This window comes from Gorilla gorilla, chromosome 6 (genome assembly GCF_029281585.2).
Source record: "Gorilla gorilla gorilla isolate KB3781 chromosome 6, NHGRI_mGorGor1-v2.1_pri, whole genome shotgun sequence".
NCBI classification, from domain to species: Eukaryota; Metazoa; Chordata; class Mammalia; order Primates; family Hominidae; genus Gorilla; species Gorilla gorilla.
In genome coordinates, this window is record NC_073230.2 from 139,966,132 (window position 1) to 139,982,194 (window position 16,063).

General features: G+C 46.6%; 2 long non-coding RNA genes across 8 annotated transcripts in view; both read right to left on the reverse strand.

Annotated features, from left to right (window-relative positions):
* Positions 1–336: 336 nt before the first annotated feature.
* The window catches only part of LOC101134595 (uncharacterized), a 228,163-nt gene continuing 212,436 nt past the window's right edge, over positions 337–16,063 (reverse strand). For 2 of the 5 annotated variants that reach the window (XR_008681281.2, XR_010134505.1), the window contains 3 exons: positions 3,286–3,365; positions 1,847–1,979; positions 337–1,682 (listed from right to left, as the gene is read on the reverse strand). This is a non-coding gene — a long non-coding RNA (uncharacterized lncRNA). Of the gene's footprint in view, positions 1,980–3,285; positions 3,366–16,063 lie in introns of all 5 variants that reach the window. The other 3 variants (XR_008681283.2, XR_010134506.1, XR_008681282.2) reach the window with 2 other exon arrangements.
* The window catches only part of LOC134758850 (uncharacterized), a 37,508-nt gene continuing 34,825 nt past the window's right edge, over positions 13,381–16,063 (reverse strand). For 2 of the 3 annotated variants that reach the window (XR_010134508.1, XR_010134507.1), the window contains exon 3: positions 13,381–15,262. This is a non-coding gene — a long non-coding RNA (uncharacterized lncRNA). The remainder of the gene's footprint in view (positions 15,263–16,063) is intronic. The other variant, XR_010134509.1, reaches the window with a different exon arrangement.

The window sequence follows — 16,063 nt, forward strand, 5'->3', positions numbered from 1 at the left end:
CTGAAAATAAGTCTCCATGAAGAGACTGGCTACCCAGTTAACAGCAAAAAACCCCCATGGCTCACTAGTAAAGAGATGGAAGAAAACCAGTTGATAAATTAAAAAGGGCTCATTCATTCTCTTTCCAGGGCATGCATAGGAGAACAGAGTGAGACAAGTGGGATCCGCTTATTTTGTTGAGTCTTTCAGTGACTTTCAGCTGCAAGGGCAACTCTACTGAGAAGGAAAGATTTCACTCAGTAAACATTAGCATGTTTCCAACCCTCCCTAGCCTCTCATTTCCAACAATCAACTTGATTGTTCTGTATTTTTAGGCCAGGATACACTAGGGCTGAATTTCTGTAACTCAGGATGTTCTATTTTAATCATCAGCAATTTTAAGGCATGGCAACATCTGAAAGAAAAAAAAAAACGTAATGACTCTTTCTTACACACAGAGCATGCACTTAAAATTGTCAAAACTCTCCATCTCCAGCATTAAAACAATCATCTTTCAAGAACAAAATCCTTTCTCAGTGTCTCTCAGCCCACAAGCCATGAGAATGTGTCTCCATTTCAAAACCCAGTCTGTACCGTCATGCTTCCGCTGTTTCTCAGCAAGCTGCCTTTCTTTGTAACTTTTTTCTTCCAAATCTGATTGATAGTGAAGCTGGAGCCTGAGATGTAAATTAATAAACCACACCAGGAACTCCTCGCATGGCAAAAGCTGAACAGTACAAATCCATTGTTTTCCTGGATGTGAAATGCCAGTCTGTTCTTGCATGAGCAAACTGGATTAAAGTCACTTCCCTTGGGGCCTGCGGATTTCACAAGGAGAACTGCATCTGAGCAGGACACTTCTTTAAGATGTAGCTTCAAAATGTTTGGGACATTGGACACAATAGTCCTAAGCTGAGTATTCAGGCCGGACTATGGGTGCAACTGGTACTGCCCTGACGAGGGGCCACACAGCTCTAAGTCCTTCTTTGTTGCCCCATGTGCCTTGAATGGATGTTTTCTTATAGGAAGCGGATGAACAAGTTAACACAGGATCTGGCTGGGCTGCTTACTAGCTATGTGATCCTGGGCAAATCATTTAATTTTTCTGAGCTTCGGTATCCTGATCTGGAGAATGGAGATGCGAACTTCTATATTGCAGTGGTTGTTAGGGTCATATGTAATGCAGTCTGTAAAAACAGTGGGTCACTTTTAAAGCACTATGTGAATGTTTGGTGTTTTATCAGCTGGATCAGAACACTGGAGTGCTTTTGAGGGAGAAGGCCAAAATGAACTGAAAAGTGATGGGAAGTGTACTCTGTGAAACAGTCATAGCTTCCATTTTTGGAACACTGACTGCATGGCAGACACCATGCTATGTGCTTCACATGGACTTTCTTGGCATTCACAACCACTAACATGGTTGGTGGTGGCATCTTCGTCTTTCAGAAGAGGGGCTAGAGACTTAGAAAGGGTACATGACTTCACTTCCTCTTGGTCACAGAGCTGGAGTGGCAGACTGGGACTCAAACTCCAACGTGCCTGATTGCCAGCCCAGGCATTCAGCCAGCACTCTTTACTGCTCTGTCCTTTATACCATTCAGCGCATCTTCACATGGACCTCTGAACAGTCACCGGCCCCAAGTCTCAGGGTTTCATCAGTAAGTACATGAGTAAACCATGAAAGCCAGCTTTGGTCCTGAGGACTAGAAGTAGCACCAAATAGCTCAGCAAGAGAAAGGGAGAAAAATTGGAAATTAGCACAATTTGGCTTGCACTGAATGGTCAGAAGACCCTCCACCACACTTCTGACATGCAGTGTGGCCTTAAGCCAGTCCCATCTTCTCTAAAGCCTCGTTTTCCCACTAACCTTAAAGAAGTTCAAGTCAAAGAGCACAGTGATGAGTCCCACAGATCATGCTTGAGATCGTGACGGTGTTAAAATACTGACTCCACAATACAGCCCGGCAGTTTATCTTCTCGAGTTTCCTATTTCTGTGACACTGTACGGTGAGATGGCCAAATGCAGACTCCAGAGCCAGAATGCCAAGCTCTGCCACCAGCTCCTCACACAACCCTGCACAAATCACTTTAACTCTCTGTGCCTCAGTCTCCTCATCTGTGAAATGAGGGTGATAGGCCGGGTGCGGTGGCTCACGCCTGTAATCCCAGCACTTTTGGAGGCTGTGATGGGCGGATCACGAGGTCAAGAGATTGAGATCATCCTGGCCGACATGGTGAAATCCCATCTCTATAAAAATACAAAAATTAGCTGGGCGTGGTGGCATGTGCCTGTAGTCCCAGCTACTTGGGAGGCTGAGGTAGGAGAATCACTTGAACCTGGGAGGCGGAGGTTGCAGCAGTGAGACAAAATCGCGCCACTGCACTCCAGCCTGGCGACAGAGTGAGACTGCGTCTCAAAAAAAAAAAAAAAAAAAAGATGGTAATAACTGGACCTAGCACATAAGGTTGTTGTGAGGATTAAATCAGGTAAATATGATGAAGCCATCTGAACCAGTGTTAGCACAATGTAAATATTCAGTAAATGGTAGCTGTGATAATAAAAGTAATACATAAGTTTTCAATGAGCACATTATAAACAGAGATGTAGCTTAGAGATCCACCACAGCTGGTAAATGGAGAGGGTGCAGAGATCCTGCTGTCACATGCTTTGCCATACATTGACACATTCTGGAGTAACTGACTGCAAAGCTGAAATGGCATCCCCAACTGAATTTACTGAAATACATATATTTAATATTTTCGACTGCCTTCTCCTCTTCCCATTCTAAGACCTGAATATGGGATCTGTACCCTTGTTTTTAAGCAGGAGTTCATGTTATAGATTCTTCCTGACCGTAAACTGGGAGTTGGGTGGTTGAGAGAAAAAGAGTAGAGATCAAATACTAATGACCATTTAAAAAAATATATCAGGCTTGTCAGGCACGGTGGCTCACACCTGTAATCCCAGCACTTTGAGAGGCTGAGGCAGAGAATCACTTGGCCCAAGTGTTTGAAACCAGGGCAACACAGGGAGACTCTGCCTCTACAAAATAAATTTTAAAAAACTAGCCAGGCATGGGTGATGCACGCCTGTGGTCCCAGCTACTTGGGAGGCTGAGGTGGGAGGATCGCTTGAGCCTGGGAGGTTGAGGCCGCAGTGAGTTGTGATCACACCACTGTACTCCAGCCTGGGCAACAGAGCAAAACCCTACCTCGAAAAAGAAAAAGAAAAATGTACTGAGGAATCATCCAGGGACAAAATAAAACTCCCTTGAGGTTGACTTACAAGCAGAAGCCTCTACTTACGTAGGTGTAAAAGCAGTCTGTTAACAGATATTTTCCAGGCACAGAAATCCTCAGGAGGCATTTGTTCAGAAGGCCTGCACCTGGAATTTAAACGACAGTGTGAGCTCCTAGGAAATCTCCCGGAGTAACAGCAGAAGAAAAAGTCAGTTGTTTTCTCTTAAGCATGTTTCTCCACCAGTGTCACCAACAGATGCATTTTTAAAAACAAGAAATAGAAAGCACCTTCTCTTTCCTGCTTAAGACACACAGGTTGGGAAAGTTCCTGTACAGTGAGCAACACATGCCCCCTCATGCTGGTGCTCTGTGCGGGAGAAAACGCGAGGTGTGGCTGTTGCTAAGGAAACCGCTGACATGAGGCAGAGCAGTAAGGTTTGCTCAGCAAGGTGTCTTAGGAAATAAAACACAGTCTAAGCCTATAGATCCCATCACAGAAGAAAGGCAGGCAAGGATCCCGCACAGGAGACGGTAGAAGGCTTCTATTTTCACAACTGATTCTGCAGCCTCGTGCTGTAGCAGTACAGGCTGCAGAAGGTTTGTGGAGGGGAGTGCCGGTCTGCAAGGACAGTCTGTGACGGCTTCAGAATCAGGTGGAGGGCAACTGAGAAGAATGGAAACCGCCTCACATTCTCTCCTACCTGGTCTAACTTTACAGACGAAATGCATCTTTCAGCTGCATCACAAGAGAGGAAGCCAAGGTCGTAGGGTCTTCATTTCTGAAAACTGATTGTTCAAGTAAATCCTTCAGTCGTCCCCCTGATGCGACCTGCTAGGGAAGCTGGGAGTGCCTTCACAGTGGCTCCAAGGGGGTGTCCTTATAGGGGATTACATCTCAAGACACATTTTACCCAGCAAGAGGCTGCATGACTCAGCAGTCTGATGAAGAAAGCTCTGTCAAGTTACCACCAATTGCAATTTCTAAGTTAATGATTACAGCTCCACCGAGGAACCAGAACACAGCTGACGCCACAGAGCATTCCCCGTGCTTACTGGCCAGTGGGGATGATGTGGCCCAGATGTGTGGGTCGGAGCTGAATGGTGAAGATAATGATTTGTGATTCGCAGGTGGACTCTTTAAGCCAGGTGCTACTGAACATGCTCTTCAGTGACTGGGAAGCTCTGAAGATGATATCAGAACAGGAACAGAGTATGTTGGGAAGATTCTTGAGAGTTGAGATTAAAATCCAAGAGGAGCTTGGCCAGTAAAATAAATGGTCAGAAAAAGCCATTTGATACTGTCCTACAACAGAAAATACATCTAAAAAATCAAACTGAGAAGTACAGATGGGAAGGAAGAGGCAGTGGGGTAAAACAACAATCAAACCAACGTGAAGCTACTGAACACACAGAATTCTGGAATATTTAAACACTATCATAATAGCATGTTTCCAAAATTGTCTGATTATAAAAATGAGGATAGAAACCAACGTCAGACAGGAGCTCTTTCATTTTTTTCTTTTTTGTGAGATAGTCTCACTCTGTCACCCAGGCTGGAGTGCAGTGGCATGATCTTGACTCATTGTAACCTCCGCCTCCTGGGTTCGAGCGATTTTTTCTCATGCCTTAGCCTCCCAAGTAGCTGGAGTTTTAGGCGTGTGCCACTACACCCAGCTAATTTTTGTATTTTTAGTAGAGATGGGGTTTTGCCATGTTGGCCACGCTGGTCTTGACCTCCTGACCTCAGGTGATCCGCCCACCTCGGCCTCCCAAAGTGTTGGGATTATAGGTGTGAGCCACCGCGCCCAGCCCTCTTTCACTTTTCAACAGTAACTGAGGTCTGTGTCAGATTGTGAAGAACACCTGTCTGCTGCTTTCTGGAAGCTTTCAGTATTTGAAAAAGTGGCTAGGGAAGCTGCTGGGAAGTCCTTCAATTAACCTTAAAAAGCATGTAATAAAACCTAATTATAGAGCATGCTTCTTTCATCCTCTCTGTCACTCCTTTAGAGAATGTGGTGACTTTCTAAGCCACTGTCCCTGCAACCTCCTAGGATTTAGATGTATGAACATTATTTACAGATGGGAAAAACAGAGCACTGAAAGTTTTGGTCAAGAAAACCGTATGGCTTAGTGACGGGGTTTCTCAATTGTGAAGACCTGAGCTTGACAAATGCATTTTCAGCTTCCCAGGATACCCCTGGCTCCTCAGTGAGCACTGGAAGTCTGTCCCTTCTATAGCAGCCCTTGGCAGTTCCAGTCTAGGGGCAGAAGCCAGCCTCCAACTGCAGAGAAGAGCAGCAAGTTCCAGCCCAGCCGGCGAGCACGCTGCACTAATGGGATTCCCGAGGCTCTGGCGGGAAGTCACGGGTCAAGTGAGGTCTTCTTAGGTGCTCAACAGTCACACTCTGGGGCCTGAAAGGCCTTAGAAGCTTATCTCTGTCAATCTCTGCTTAGAATCAAATCGATCAATCAATACCTTTTCCTTCTCTTTGCTTCTCCTACTGAGCCCCAGCATATTTGAGTGAAGGTACTTATATGTACGTAGCCTTTTAAAAGCCAAGTACTATCAAGTGAGCTCCCATTTCAAGGCACGTTTGAACTGGGAATAGAAAGACGGGCAGCTTAAGCTTTGGGATCATACAGACCCGGATTCAAATTTCACTTGTTACACAGCCTTGGCAAGCTATTCAATCCTTTTGGGGCTTTAGTTTTTTTGTTTTGTTTTGTTTTGTTTTTTTAATTTATAAAGTAGAAATGATAATGTTAACTCTCAGAGTTGTTGTGAAAACACAGCTGACTCAAATAAAATACAAGATACATAGATTTTCAACACATTAACCCCCACCACCCCACCACTTTCCCCTGTGAGGGGATGGCACATCTAACATTTTTAGGTAAAATTTCCAGAAGATCTATGCAGTCGAATTGTTAAAACTGGTGTGAAAGACTAAAATAAGATTAGGCATCAGTAAATCAAGGCTGCGGGTGGGTCTGGGGGCTTCTCTGGAGGGAAAGGCCAGACCAAGGGATGTCCCAACAGGAAGTTAGGAGCCTGGGGAAAGACAGATATGATCTGAAACTGGGACCAGGAAATTCCAACCATTTCTGCCTACTGATTACTCATCATTGATTCACCAAGTTTACAATTTACCAGGAGGATATGGGAGCAAACTGGAGAGGTAAATCCCACTGAAGTTTAAAACATAAAAATAGACAATGACAGAGGGTGTCAAAGGAAACCACAGGGCATGGCGGGGGCAAACACAGGAGGCGCCGGTCCCTGTGAGCCAGACACAGGAGGGACATGTCACTTCTTCCGCAAGGGACTAACTAGCAGCAATGCTGCAGAGACACAGGTCACTTCTCAACATTCCTGGTCAAGACAGACCTCTTAAAATCATGGGTAAATATCCACCGACTGCCTCCTAGAAGCCCGCACTGTGCTGCACACTGCTGGGGAATACTGAGGAGGGGATGTGAAATGTCCGTATGTGACCCAGGACCTAAGTGTGGAATGGAGTCCAATTCTCAGGGACAGAGAAGGTGCTCCGGTGTGTCCTGCTGGTGGAGAGCACAATTGTCATTGGGGACTGGATGAGCTCAGGGCAGGCTGATGGATTATTCAGGAGAGGCTTCATAGGGGCCAGGGGCCTGAGCTGGGCTCTCCAGGGGTGCAGCCTGGGCAGGGGAGAAAGGGAGAACTCTAGGAAGGGGACGGTAAAATCATGCCAGATGTGGCAGGGGTGAAGACAGTGGGGGATTGGGCAGAGCCATGGTAGACATCCCACCGCCAGGGATCAGAGATGACAGGGCAGCAGGCGTGCGGGGGTGGAGCCCACATGTAGATCCCCCGCCCCCGCACACAGGGTCAAAGTTAGCTGGGATCAGGGATGACGGGGTGAGAAGAAGCGTGAATTTTATGAAGAGTAGAAGAAACAGATGTTTGTTAAGACCTAACATGTGGGAGGCACTGCTGTGGACAGGAGTGAGTGAGACGCGGGGCCGGTCTTCATGGAGTTTACAAGCTGGCGGGGGATACAGCCCTGTGGACAGATAACTGTCATTACACGGGCTAAACACTAGCGTAGGGGGAATTCTAGAAGATACAGGGACCCACAGGTATGGCACCAGACTATGGGGTCAGAATAAGATTTCCCCACAGAGGTATGAGCAAAAAGAAACAGGATATGGTCTGTTCCTTTCAAGCTTCCCACAGGGGCCAGGAGCCCCTTTTGCAGGATGTCTTAATAAATGGGACATAAAGGTACCCATTTGTCTAGAGTGCAGTGTTGGCTGCAGACAGTGAACATATGAAATGATGCCCTTAAAATGCCCTTTGGCTCAAAACGAGTCCCCTTCCCTGACCCTAGCTTTAGAAGTCAAAAGGAAGACGATCATGTCATGGGACCCCAAATTACACTCACACTGCAGGTGAAACACTGGGGTGACTTTCACACGCACAGCTAAGAAGGAAGCCAGTTTCCATATGACTGCAAGTGCACAGAAAATCTAGCATGCCGAACAGGAGGAGCAGTGGAGGGGAGTGCTCGCTTAGGAGGGACCCAGGAGCGTGCAAAGCCTCTGTCCTGAAGCTGCTCCCTCTATGTAAGGAGGCCATGAATAAGGTACCCATTCCAAGAACAACAGCAAGGGGAGGGTTAGGAGACATTCTCATCCAATGTGAATATAAAAATCTTAAGAAGAAAACAATACCCACTGCTTTCTGTTCCATTGTCCCAGCTTACTGTGTGATTTTCTGTTAGGAGAACTGTACCCACAGCTTTAATTTGATGCATTTGCTGGATCATGCTTTTTTAAACAAATATAAAGCAGAGAAGAAAAAAAATCCAAGGTAGATTTCAGTTAAACTGTCACCACCACGACTCTCCAATTCACTCCCGTGTAGAAAATGTGCATATGTTTCTACGGAGCATGTGTGGACAGCCCTAGCTCCCTGGAAGAGAGATCTGAGGGAAGGCCATTATGGACGCACAGTGGTCTTAACACAGCGAAACTCCTCTCTTCAGTAGCTTTTTTTTTTTTTTTTTGAGACAGAGTCTTGCTCTGTCGCCCAGGCCGGAGGCAGTGGTGCGATCTAGGCTCACTGCAACCTCCACCTCCCAGGTTCAAGTGATTCTCCTGCCTCAGCCTCCCAAGTAGCTAGGCTACGGGTATGCTCCACTACACCCAGCTAATTTTTGTATTTTTAGTAGAGATGAGATTTCACTATGTTGGCCAGGCTGGTCTTAAACTCCTGATCTCAGGTGATCCACTCGCCTGGGCCTCCCAGAGTGTTAGGATTACAGGCGTGAGCCACTACGCCCAGCCAGTAGCTCTTTTTAAAATAAACTGGGCTGGGCGTGGTGGCTCACACCTGTAATCGCAGCACTTTGGGAGGCCAAGGCTGGAGGATCGCTTGAGGCCATGAGTTCGAGACCAGCCTGGGCAACACAGCAAGACTGCATGTCTCTACAAAAAAGTTTAAAAGTAGCTGGGCGTGGTGGTGAGTGTAGTCCCAGCTACTTGGGAGGCTGAGGCAGGAGGATCGTTTGAGCCCAGGAGGTTGAGGCTGCAGTGAGCCTTGACGGTGCCATTGCACTCCAGCGACAGAGCGAGACCCTGTCATACACACACAAAAAATTAAAATAAAATAAATTGCCTACTTTAAAAATAAAGACAAGGTGGGGCGCAGTGGCTCATGCCTATAATCCTAGCACTTTGGGAAGACGAGACAGGTAGATCACTTGAGGTCAGGAGTTCGAGAACAGCCTGGCCAACATGGCGGAACCCCGTCTCTACTAAAAATACAAAAATTAGGCAAGCCGAGAGATCACAGCACTGCACTCCAGCCTGGGTGACAGAGCGAGACTCTGTCTCAAAAAAATAAAAATAAAATAAAAATAAAAATAAAATAAAAATAAAAATAAGACAATACAGGTGTTGGGGATGGGGTCTGGGAGATGGCTGTCATTTATCTCCAAAATCATGCTAGAAGCTAAATATATAATCATTTTTCCTCCACATTGTTTCCATGGGCTTAGAAGAGGGAAAAAATGGCACTTAGTGTTACTAGGACCAAAAGACAGCTCCTCCTACTAAAAGATCATCCTGGAGTTGCTTAACTGAATATTTATGACATACTAACATTCTTTGGGGGAAAACACGTTTTGAAATAATCAATTAAAAAAAGCAAAGTGATCAATGACAGCTGTTTAAACACCACCTGGAAAAATAGGATTTACTCCACAGCAGCTCCCTGGGTGCAGAGATCTCGGTGCAGATCCCATTTCGCTGACTTGCTTTCTCTCCTTAGACAAATGTGTGTGGCGGGGCTGAGTACCTGCTCATGTCCTTTTCTGGGGATGCCACACATGGCCGGTTTCTGGCCCTCGGGGACAGTGGCTCAGGTCCAGAGGAGAACCCTTACTGGCTGTAGTGTGGTGGGCACAGCAGGGGTGGGCCGGTTCACCTCCTGGCTTTGAAGAAATGGGTTCTCTCCTATGGCATCTGTGATCCCCAAAGTCCTCAATCAAGCAGGAAGGGGGTGAGTCGATGGCTCTTCCCAAGGCCTTCTCCTCCCATGGACGGCTTCTCTGTCCGAGTTCTCTCGCCGTTTCTCCCCCTTTACTCCATCCCAAGAGACACTTGTGAGCTTCAAGGGCATCTTCTAAATATTACATTCACTCAGTGCCCCAAAGAGTACAGCCTGTTCTTAGAACATTGCTCAATTCTTTCTCCTGCGGTAAGGATTCAGTTTGTTTTATTAAGAACTAGTGTGGCATAAGTTAATTCTCAAACAAAAAAAAAAAAAAAAAAAAGAAGTATATCAAGTCTCTTCTTTTGGCATATAGTAGATAGAATTGTTATTATTCTTGTTTCTGTCCCAGAGCTAATACATTCATGACACACTGGCAAAGGATATTTTGAAAAAGCTGTCTATGGCAAATAACTGATTTGTTTCATTTTGTAAAAATGAAGTTCTCCTTTCTGACCCAAGTCGTTTTCTAAATGATCTCAAAGGGCAGGCTGCCTCTTCCAGCGGGAGGCTGAGGCCACGCTGGAACCTCCTTCCGAGGTCTGGACAAGAGCTGTGTGGTGCAGAGGAGGGAGGGCTGGGCCCAGAACCCAGAGGTCTGCCTCGGGCTGGCCTCTCTCTCCAGTCCTGTGACCTCTGGCTGACCAAAGCCTCCCTGGTTCCATCCCTTCATGTCTGAAATAAGCAAGCTATATTTAATAGTTTTCCTTTTGCTCTAAAATAAGATGATTCTGAAATACGACATTAAGTGTGAGGCTGGTTTCTGCTTTGGACCTCACCTAAGGGGTTTTAGTCATAAGCCCATGCGTGGAAACTGGCCCTGCCAAAAAAGAAACATTCTGAATCATTCAAAACCATTAAGAATGTTGGCTCTGACTTCAGAAAGGCAAGATAAACAGACCCGTGCCCAGCGGGAACTCACTTACTGGATGTCTCTGTGTTTTTAACTCATCGGTGCCTGAGTACTTCCCAGGTTCCTTCGAATGGCTTCAATGTTTAATGCTGTCACATTTGTACTATTAACTCCACTTTCATAAAGGCGGGGGCAGGGGGGTATTTAATTTGGTGCTAAGTGCTCATTAATCTTTTTAGTGTGGTCACCAGAACTGGCTTTTTTGCAGCCTCTATCCAAAAGCAGGTTAATTCTCCTGCCCCACACAGGTTATAAAGTAAAGAATAAAGCTTCCCCGCCCAGCCTTTAAAGTCCTTTTCCCCTAAACAATACTCCAAAATCAATGAATCTAGAGATTCTTTGCACCGGAGTGGTTTCCAAATCAATTGACCTCTAAGCTCCAAATGCATTTTGATTCTGCTTCTATTGATCTGAAATAGTAAAGGCTATGGAATTGGGATATGGTTCTGGTTTCTAGTGGAGTTTACCTGAAAAACTAGGATACCTTTGACCATCCATATTTCTAGGAAGCCCTCTGACTATCCATATTTCTAGGAAACCCTTTGACCATCCATATGTGGCTACTTTTTTATACATACAGTACTCATGCAAAATAAACAGAAAAATAAAAGAGTAAATCCCAACTTCCAGGTCACAGTTTACAGCATATCTGGCAACTACGTGGTAGAGTTTAGTGGACCTGCCAGAGTTCTTGTGTATGCCCCAGACATAGGCATACACACACAGAGCTCAAGAAAAGCTGCTCAAGAAAATGACAGTCTTTTTTTTCTTTTTTGGGGGGGGTACTTTCACTGGTATAGAACTAACTGGGCACATAATGGGTAAGGACAAACACTGAAACTTTTTTTTTTAAAGTTAAAAAATTCCAGCTGGGCATGGGGTGGCTCATGCCTGTAATCCCAGCACTTTGGGAGGCTGAGGTGGGTGGATCACCTGAGGCCAGGGGTTCAACACCGGCTTGGCCAACATGACAAAACCCCATCTCTACTAAAAATACAGAAATTAGCCAGGCGTCGTGGTGGGCACCACCTGTAATCACAGGTGCCCACCTGTAATCCCAGCTACTTGGGAGGCTGAGGCAGGAGAATTGTTTGAACCCGGGAGGTGGAGGTTGCAGTGAGCTGAGATCATGCCACTGCACTCCAGCCTGGGCGACAGAGTGAGACTCTGTCTCCAGAAAAAAAAAAAAAAGTTAAAATTTCCATGTTCAGAAAGCAAGAGACACGGTGTTATTTTCTCCAATTCTGAAAGCTCCCAGTGGTGACAGCATCGTTAGCCACGTGTAACATGTGCATCCAGGCAACTGACTAACTGTCACCAGACTTCTCCATGGCCTTACTCGAACTGAGTAAGCTGGTAGTATTTCCTAAGAGTTGTCACTTAGTTGTGAAAACAGAGAGCTTTTTGTTTTTTGGAAAATCCTGATCAGCCGAAATGACTGGGTGGTCAGCCTTGCCCATCTTTTGGCTACTTAGATAAAGGCTTCTTTTCCCAGGCAAGGAGAGAGATGACGGTTAACTTGCTTTTTAGACTGAGGTCATTGCTATTCGCTGGTGTAATGAATAAGCTAGACATTTAAAAACAAAACAAAACAAAACAAAAAACCTCCTTTCAAAAGCAGCCACATTTTTCTCTTCTCTGGAAATGAACAGAACGCGTCATGAACAGAACACGTCATAATTTTTTAAACATCCATCAATGCCCATGAAAAAAATTTTTAAAAATAATCTGAACCTCACTTGTTCATTGCCTACAATATCAATCAATGGCTTAGGTATCTCTCCGTGTTCTATTACTTCTCACCGCTCTTAATTCATAAGGTCAAACAGAATCTTAAAACATCATTAAAAAATTCCCTTCCTTTCCATGTCTCAAGGTATCTGTAAATGGACAGTTTGGGTGTGCTGAAATCAAATGACTGACCAAGGCCCATAACTGTGATCACAGGTAAAATGTTTTTCTGCTTTGCCAAAAATCCGAGTTTCCTTTGCTCTCTCTGTCAAGCTGAAAGAGCCCTCCCAGACCCAGGGGCCAGGTGGAGAGGCCACTCACACCCGCCCGGTGCCGGTCTACCTTGGATGGCCTCACCAGGGCACGGTTCCCGGGGTGGTGACTCAGCTCTGGAGGACCACCTGCTGCGTGGGGGTTGCTGCCTAGCAGGTCACTGCCAGTCACGAGGGCAGAGAGACCCAAAGGATCAGAGAACAGCTCTGAGCAGGTCAAGGGCAGTGCCAGAAGGAAAGCCTTTGTTTACAGAGGGAAAGATCCTGCACCTTGAAGTGAGGCATTAAAGAGTAGAGGGGCTTTGCACCTGCATCCTAAGCCTCTTGGTTCACCACTAAGCCGCAAAGCCACAGGGAGGAAACCACTGGGAATACCATCACAGAAAATGAAGGTAGGGCCACAGGGCGCCTCCCACTCTCAAAGGGAAAAGACGGCCCTGGATCATCTTTCTAAAACACCACTTTGATGAAGTTGCCATGGTTTTCTAAAGTAATAAATGGCAGCCACTACCTGCAAGATAACAGAGTGCATTTGAAACCTTTCCACCACCTAAGTCCAACCCACCTTCAGGGCATTCGCTCTACTTCCTTAGATAAAGCCTCTGCTGGGGTTAAGATGTTCTGTCTCTGCTGCCCCCACTCTGCAGGCTTTCTCCTCCCGCTGGCTGGTGCAGAGAATGGGGGAGCCATTAGGAGCCACAGACACTGAGCTATTCCACATGGAATTCTTTTTATTGTTTGATCTATTTCACATGTACAAAGCTTTGACCTTCCAGTTCTAAGAATTCCTACTTAGAACTGGTAGGTTCTAAGAACCTCCCTGGACCGATTCTGGCACATGTCTCTTCTGAACTCACAGAGCTTGTGCCTTAACAATTTAGAGTCAACTGACTTTGCTGTCCTCTCTAATGTGTTAAGTTTCAGTCCGTGACAAACATTGACAAGACGTGTACCTCATCAGGCACTGTAAAGGGAAAGGACATGACCCCTGCGGCAGAGGTCCACAGTCACACAGACGACAGAAATGTGCCCGATGCCTTCCAGTGTATGTCACAAACGCGTATTTGACAAGGGAGAGCAGAGACTCTGCAGGTGGTGAGTTTTGCCTGCAGCACCACAGAAGTCTTCATTGGGGAGCTCCAGGCTGGATTTTAAAGGAAAAGCCGAATTTTAAAGGAAGAACAGGTTAGACACCGAAGGAAAATGGGGAGGAGTGAATGTTTCAAGGAACACGTATACCAAACAACAGAGTGCATTCTCTCCAGCTCTGCAGCTCGGGGTTCCAGGGTTGGGGGTCCCACAAGGTGGGGAGGAGAAGCAGGCCTTATCACGAAGGGCTTTGCAGGACAGGCCGAGTGTGTACGACGTTTGAGGTGGAATGACAGGGCTACGCCCTGTGGAAGGGGCCGACTGTAGGACTACTTGGAATTGGGAGTTTGACAGGAGAGAGGCACTTTCACAGACATTATCTGGTTTCATCACCACCCCTTCTTGAGCCATATATTTGGCGATTAATTGCGCACTTGTGACATGTTCCTTTCTGCTGTCTGTTCCTTAACGCCCCCTGCTTTTTTGTCTTGTGCCCAGCTGGGCTATCTGTTCCTGGTGGCCACAGAACGATACCTTCTTTAATGGCTCCCACAGTGACCAGCACGTGCCTTAAACTCAGAGCAGGTCAATCAGACTCCTTTTAACTGAAAGTTTAGGATGTGCTTTTGCCACACTCTCAAGTAAGTAAGTAAATTCATCAGCAAATACCAAGTCCTAAAATAATGAATGGTACTTAGGAAACACATAAAGAGTGGTAGAAAACTAGGTGGGCTGGGGTCATCCTGTGGAGGCCCTGGACGGCCCGGCTAAAGCATTTGGAACTCCTCTGTAGAAGTGTTTTGATAAAGAAATGATGTGATTGAAGCTATGCTTAATAAAAGATGAATTTGGCAGTAGGATGGGCTGGAGGGAGATAGTCGCTGTGGTGGTAGAAAGAAGAGGTGAAGAAGTGTTGCCAAGCCAGGTGAGAGCGTTTGCTACCATCTGCACTAGCACGCAGCGCCGTTCCTCTAGGGCCCCTTGAGCTTAAGGTAGTTCTTTTCTGACATCCGTCGCACTTAGGAAGATCACATGGTGATGATGGCTTTTATTCTCCCTCCCTTTCTTCCTTCTAATAATTAGCAAGCAACAGTTATCTGCCAGACACTGTGCTATTACACAAGGGAGAGAGAGATGAAAGGCAGTCTCTACTGTGATGCCTTGTGGGAGAGGAAGAAAAGTATCTGGTTAAAACGCAGCATGTTGAATTCTCTGATATGCCCTCCCTCCCTCTCTCGCCCCCTGCTGGCCAGTCTGTCTTCCATTTCTTTCTTTTTCTTCCAAAAAAAGGATCTGAGGCATAATGAAGGAAGTCAGCTAGGAATGGGGAAGAAGGAAGCTAATCTAATGCGAGGAATCCCTGGAGGAGGTGGCACCTGAGATGACTTTCAGGTGAGCAGGTATCAGCCAGACGAAACCAGGAGGAAGGGAGAAGAGCCGTGCGCAGACACAGGCTGGGGCGGAGGAGTGGGCTCAGTGGCCTCCTGAGACATGAGCTGGAACCTGGAAAATGAGGAGCCATGAAAGAGCTTTAATGAGAGAAAGACAATGACATCTACGCTTTAGAAGGATCGGTCTGGAGACAGCAGAAGGGCTTATCGGAAGGTAGTGACTCTGTAGTCAAAGAGATAGCAAAGTACAGATTTGAGAGATGCCACAACAGACGCATTAAGCCCTGGAGCTGGAATGATATGCACACAGAGAGAGTGAGGGAGTGAGGTCCTTGCTGAAGACCTTTAAAATGAGTTTATTTCACCCAGAAGCTCCAGCAAGGGACACACTCACTGCTTTGTGCTGGCCACGAGGTGGCAGCCTCGCACAGCCATTTTAGCAGAAAATGCGTCCCATCCTCACCAGCGCTCACCACCACGTGGGCAGAGCCACTAAAAAAATTCCACCACGGGGACAGGAGCTCTCTGAGCTTGCCCCATAAACGCGCTTTTCTCCCATAGAAAGCCTCCACAGAAGCAATGAAAAAGTCAGTTGATTTGGGGAGAGAAGCATAAAAGCTCGTGCTCTTCAGAGAGCTCTGGGCTGTTTCAGGGTGGCGGCCGAGCCCTCTGACAACTGCGAAGAGACTGAGACAATACAGGCTGGGGATGAAGCGGTTCGATGAAGGGCATTACCCCCAGCGAGAACCAACTGGAGAACCAACTCGTGGAGAGCTCGGGCCCCATGACTCAGTCTGACCCGACGCTGGCGAATGCTGCTGAGGAACCTGAAAACCTGCAGGGACCCTGTCCCCAGGCCAGCGACAGCCACCCCTCAGGGCCCCTGGTCTCTGTCAGGCAATGCGGGTCATCT